Consider the following 6,954-nt stretch of genomic DNA (forward strand, 5'->3'; position numbering starts at 1 on the left):
GGGCAGGATTTAGAGCTGTTGTACACAGGGTTGTTATGAGTCACAGGCTATTCGATGGCACATCACAGCAACCACCATTGAGATGGCTGTGCAGCTTGTTACCACCAGGACATCAGAGTTCCCTTTAGCCAGCTTCTTGTTGTTGTTGGGTATCATTGAGTTGGAACCAACCCATATTTAACCCTCCAACCAGTTTTCTGAGTCAATTAATTGCATGAGACGAGATTGCTTATCTTTCTCCCATGCAGAAGCTGGCGCCTTTGAACTGCAAGCCTTCAGGATTACAGTGCAGCTTCTTACCACTAGGCTACCAGAGCTCCCTTAATGAGACTGAAATGGTGTCTCAGTGTAGCTTGGTGATTTTGATTATGTCTCTATGATGACTAAAGATATCAGAACATCCTTTCATGTGTATGAAGACCATTTGAATATCTTCTTTGATAAAAGGCCTATTCAAGTCCTTGTCTATTTTTTTGTTGGGTTGCCTTTTTGGTTTGTCAAGGTTTTATATATACATTGGTTATTAGATTATTATCAGATAACTCCTTTCTAAAGATATTTTCCCAATTTTTTCACTTTTTTAGTAAAGTCTTTTGGTGGACAATATTTTTTTCTTTCTGTTTTTTAGGATGTTCCACTTGATCATTTTGCCTTTTACTCTTCTGGTATTTGCTATATTAGATAATTTGTTGTTAAGGTCTAGGTAGATCAAATACCCTTGCCCCTGCATATTCTTCGAAGAATTCTATGGTTTTAGTTTTCACATTTTGGTCTTTTATGCTTGTTGTTGTTATGTACATAACATTGAGTTATTTGTAGTCTTTAATGCATTTTTTAAAATATAAATTTACTTTTATACTGATTTACCTACAAAATTCGTATATATTGTTTTTTATCCTGGATCTTTCCCATTCCCTTAACCCACCCCTCCATCTACCAATCAAACTGTGTAACCCATGATTACGCCTCCCACCCATCCTCCCCCCTGTGCTCCCACTTCCCCTTCTTGGATCCTCAGACATGTTTTACTAATTATCTATTTCTACAATAATGGTCCTATACAGTATTTGTCCTTATGGGACTGAGTTAGTTCACTTAACATAATGCTCTGCAGTCCCCCCCAAGTTAATGATTTACAAAATCATTGTTTCTGTGTGCTGCAAAGTATTCCACCATGTGAATGTATCATAATTTCTCAATCCATTCGATTGTGTTTGGACTTTTGGGCTCTTTTCATGTTCTTGAGATGCAATAATGCATTTGTAATTTTGGTTTTGTGTGGTACAAGTCATAGATGCAGTTTCATTATTTTGCATGTGGAAACCCAATCCTCCAACACCCTTTATCAAGGAGTCTCTTTTCCCATCAATATACAAATTTATTATTACCATATACAAAAGCAGTTGATAAGTACATATGTGTTCATTTCAGGACTCTCAAATCTATATGCTATGAATCTGTATGTCTGTTGTTATATCAGTGCCAGTCTGCTTTAATTAACATAACTATTACAGTCAGAAGAATTCCTTTGCCTTGGTTCTTTATAAAAAAGGATGTGAGAGATTTCTCTCCAAAACTATGAGAAATTGCCTTTGCCCTTGTTTTCCATAAAAAGAGAAGAACTCACTCAGAATTTCTCAAGCTGAATGAATTGAAAAACAAACTCAGGCCTTGGGTTTCAATACAGAAAGCAAAATCTTGAATGGAATGATCCAAGAAGCATCAAAAGAAGATGAAGGGAATACACAGAGTCACTGTACCAAAAAAATTTGCTAACACTTGTCAGTCTAGGACTATGGTGTTCTTGATACAGGACATGGTCTTGGCAATTACTTGTTGTGCATCAGAGAGCTGAACATAAGGATGACAGAAGAAGAACTGATGCCTTTGAGTTGTGGTGCTGGAGAAGAGTATTGAATATTACATGGATTACCAAGAGAACAAACAAGTTTTTCCCGAAGAAGATGAAGCCAAGTTGCTTTCTGGAGTCTAGGATTTTTAAGTTCCATCTCACGTACTTTAAACATTTTGACCAGAGGGACTGGTTCTTGTAGTAGAACATCATGCTTGGAAGGGTGGAGGGTAGTCAACCCAGGAGAGGAAGACCCTGGATGAGAAGGACTGACACAATGACTGGGGCAATGAAGTCAAGTGTCTCAGAGACAGAGATAATAGATGGCTCAGGATAATAGGGTAGGACTCAGAGCTACTATGCATAGATCACTATGACTCACAGATGACTCAAGGGCTTAGCAACAACATAGAATCAATTCAGGAAATAGCATATCTTCAAGAACCAATGATAATGAAGGAAGATATTCAAGCTACACTTAAGAAATTGCTAAAATACTTTGGCATATTCCCGTCGCAGGAAGACGAGTGAGAGACTTTCTCTCAAGTGAGAGAAAGAATTACCCAAACACCTGAGTTTTTAAGAGAAAGGAACTTCATTAGCCCTTGGAGCTGCAGCTCACTGTCTTCCGAGGTGGCTGAGCTAACTGAGCGGGGTCTTTTATAGTCAGAAACACCCATGAGATTTTTCTCATTGGTGGTTTACAGAAGTGAAGGCAAGTAATAGTTTCTCAGTTTCAGGAAGTTAGGGAGTCGAGATTTAGACCAATTCTGGCTTTTCAAACAAAGGAACATTGTCTTTACAAGTCCACAGCTTCTACTTCTCTGGCCTTTCAGATAAGGAAGCACAGCTTCTGCTTTCTGGCCTTCTAGAGAAGGACAAGGTCAAGGTCACCCCTGCAGTGCCTCTCTTACTCCTTGGGCTCCTCTCTTATCCAACACATGCAGCCCTGGATGTGCTCACCACTATGACAGGGAACCTGGAAGACAAGTGGAAGAGATCCATATTTCTTCCCATTCCCAAAAAAAAAGGTACATTCCAGCAAGATCTGGAAATTATAAAACATTCCAACAGAGTATGGGGATTATAAAACAAAAAACATTGCATGCAAGTAAAATGTTGCTGAAGATTACAAAAAATACTGATCAGAATATACATGGACAGAGAAGTATGAGAAGTTCAAGCGGGGCTTAGAAGAGGCCATGTTGTTGTTGTTAGGTGCTGTTGAGTTAAGTATGACTCATAGCAACCCTATGAACAAAAGATCTGAATCTAGTGCTGTCATGTATCATCCTTACACTTCCTGACACACAAGAGCCCATTGCAGCAGTCACCATGTCCATCCAGCTTGTTGAGGGTCTTCCTCCGCTTCACCAACCCTCTACCCTTCCCAACATCATGTCTCTGTCCAAGGAATAGCACCTCCGAGCAACATGTCCAAAGTATGTGAGGCAAAGCCTCATCATTCTTGCCTCCAAAGGGCACTCTGGCTGGACCCTCTCCAAGACATATCTGTTAGTTCTCTTGACCATCCATGGGATATTCACTGTTCTTCTCCAACACCACTGCTCAAAGGTGTAGTTTTTTTCTGTCATCCTTATTCATTGTCCAGGTCTCGGATGCACAGCTAGTGAAAGAGTGAGTATGGTCTAAATAAGATGCACCGTAGTCCTCAAACTGACACCACTATTCCTCAATAGTTTGGAAAGGTCCCTAACTGCAGATTTTCCCAGTACAATGTGTCTCCTTATATCCTGACTGCTCATACTAAGGGTGTTAATTGTGAATCCAAGCAAGATGAAACTTTGACCATTTCAATCTCCTCTCCATCCATCATGACACTGTCTATTGGTCCAGTGGTTAGAATCTTTGTTTTCTTAATATTGAGACACAATCCATACTGAAGGCTGAATTTCTTGATCTTCTGCAACAAGTGCTTCAAGTCAAGGCTTTAAGTTATAGTAGTGTAGTGGTAGAGCCCAGATTGGAAGTCAGTTGAAATGAGGAAAATCAATAACAAACATTGTTTAACAGTTGGCAATATGGAATGTCCGTAGCTTGAATGTTGGAAAACTGGAAGTTGTTTGAAATGAAATGGAATGCATGAATATCAACAGGCATTAGTGAAATTCAATGGACCAGCTATGGCCACTTTGAAAAAGATAACCAGATGGAATGCTATGCAGGGTATGAAAAACTGAAGAAGAATGGTATTGCATTCAGAGTAAATAAATCAATTTCAAGTTCTATCCTGAAATACAATATCATGAGTGATAGGATAATATCCATACGCATATAGGGAAGCTCTATTAACACGACTATTATTCAAGTATATGCTCCTATATCTAGGGCCAAAAAGGAAGAAATTGAGAATTCTTACTAAGTTTTGCAGTCTGAAATTTGAAAACATACAATAAGGCCGAGTTAATGATAACTGGTGACTGGAATGCAAAATTAGGAACCAGTGAAGAAGAAACAGTAGTTGGAAAATATGGACTTCATGATAGAAATGAAGCTGGAAAGAGAATGATTGAATTTTGTATTTACAATGATTTATTCATTGCAACTACTTTTTCTAAAAGACACAAAATATGACTTTACACATGGATTTCATCTGGTGGGCTGCATAGGATTCAGACTGACTACATTTGTGGAAGAAATCATTAGAAAAACTCCATATCAGTAGTCAAAAGCAGGCCAGGGGCAGACTGTGGGTCAGTTCATCAATTACTTATATGCAAGTTCAAATTGAGGCTGAAGAAAATGAAAATAAGTCTGAACTTTTTGATCATCTTAAGAATAGGTTTGAACAGACACTTCACCAAAGACATTCAGATGGCTAACAAACACATGGAGAAATGTTCAAAATCCCTAGCTCTAAGAGAGATGCAAATCAAGACAACTATAAGATAACATCTCAGCCCAGTAAGACTAGCAAAATTTAACAGAACAGGAAGCAACAAGTGCTGGCAAGGTTGTGGAGAAACTGGAACCCTTATTCACTGTTGGTGGAAGTGCAAAATGGTGCAACCACTGTGGAAAGTGGTATGGCACTTTCTCAAAAAGTTGCAAATAGAGATAACCATTTGATCCAGCAATTCCACTACTGAGAATATACCCTAAAGAGACAATAACTGCCATCTAAGTAGATATATGCACACACACCCATGATAATTGCGGCTTTGTTCCAGCAAGGAGCTGGAAACAACCCAAGTGCCCATCAAGAAACAAATGGATAGAGAAGTTGTGGTATATTCACACAATGGAATACTATGCTGCATTGAAAAACAAGGAACTCATGCAATATTATTCAAAATGGGTGACCCTTGAGGACATTATGCTGAGTGAAATATCTCAGTCACAAAAGGACAAATATTGCATAGTGCCACTGCTGTAGAATGGGACTGACATCAGGGTTAGGGTAAGAATGAGAAAAACTGGATGAATTATGTATACTGCATTGAAACTCATGAGGGAGAGAACAGTTTAAAAACAATATACTTTAGGGCACTAAGATTATCATAAGAGTCCAGAATGAAGGTTGCAGAGTAGAGTATACTTGGGATTGGGGTAGAGGGGTGCAGGGGGATTGTATACCAATGAAGGATTTTTTCTTTTACTTTTCAAAGAGACGAGGGAACTGGGGGTGGGGGTGGGGTGGGCGGGGAGAAAAGTGCAACAATGAATGAATGGAAATCCAAAAAATCTCTGTAAATGTTCATTGAAATTAATTAAAACAAAAAGAAGAAAAATAAAAATAGGTTTGAGGCATTGAACACCAATGAGTTATGGAATGATATCAAAGATAACATTCATGAAGAAAGTAAAAGGTTAGTACAAAACAGAGGAGAAAGAAGAGGCCATAGCATGAGGGATATCATTGCTGATGTCAGATGGATCTTAGCTGAAACAAAAGAATATAAGACAGATGTCTGTATTCTAGACTGTCCAAAGGCATTTGACTGTGTGGATCATACAAATTATGGCTAACATTGAAAACAGTGAGAAATCTTCAACAACGTCACTGTGCTTATGCAAAATCTGTATTGAGATTGAGGAGTCATTGTCCAAACATAGCAAGGGAACACTGCATGATTTAAAATCAAGAAAGGTGTGAATCAATGCTGTAACCTTTCCAAGTACATGATCAATCTGTCTGCTGAGCAAATAATTTTAAAAGCTGGACTGAATTGAGAAGAATGTGGAATCAAATTTGGAGAAGGACTCGACAACCTGCATTATGCAGATGATACAACCTTGCCTGCGGAAAGCAGAGGACTTGAAACACTTGCTGCAGAAGATCAAATACAAAGCCTTCACTATGGACCACATCTCAACACCAAGAAAACAGAAATGTTTACCGCTGTGCCAATAGGCACTATCATAACAGATAGAGAAAAGGCTGATCTTGTAAACAATTTCATCTTGCTGGAATGCACAATCCCTCACTATCAGCAGTCAAGAAATAAAATCAAAAGTTATGTCGCATTGGGAAAAATCTGCTGTCAAGGACCTCTCCAAGTTATGAAAGAGCAATGATGTCAGTTTCAAGAGTAAGGTACACCTGATTCAAGCTATGCTCTTTTCAGTTAATTGTTATGTATCTAAAAGTTGGACAATGAATAAAGATGACAGAAGAATAACTGATGACTTTGAGTTGTAATGCCAAAGAAGGTTACTGTGAATACCATGAATTACCAAAAGAACAAATATATATTGAAGAAACTGCAGCCAGAGTGCTTCTTAGAGGCAAAGACGGTGAAAATAATTTCATTTCGCATATTTTGGGAATATTGTTAGGAGGCCCAGACCTTGGAAAGGGAAATCATGGTTAGAAAGAGGCTTATCAAAAGAGAGGAAGACCCTCAATTAGATGGATTGACACAGTGAAAACAGGCTTAAATATATCAGAGGTGAGGAGAACAGAACAGGATAGGGAAAGATTTATGGAATCACTGTAAGTTGTACAAGACTAGAAAGAACCTAACAATAATTTGTTTTCTATGGATTGAGGCTCAATGTCAAGAAGACAAAGATTCTCACCACTGGACCAATTGGCAGCATCAGGATGGATGGTAAAGAGATTGAGATTGTTCACAGCT

Source organism: Elephantulus edwardii, unplaced genomic scaffold (assembly GCF_000299155.1).
Source record: "Elephantulus edwardii isolate Elephantulus edwardi_28Jun2011 unplaced genomic scaffold, EleEdw1.0 scaffold00330, whole genome shotgun sequence".
Lineage (NCBI taxonomy): Eukaryota > Metazoa > Chordata > Mammalia > Macroscelidea > Macroscelididae > Elephantulus > Elephantulus edwardii.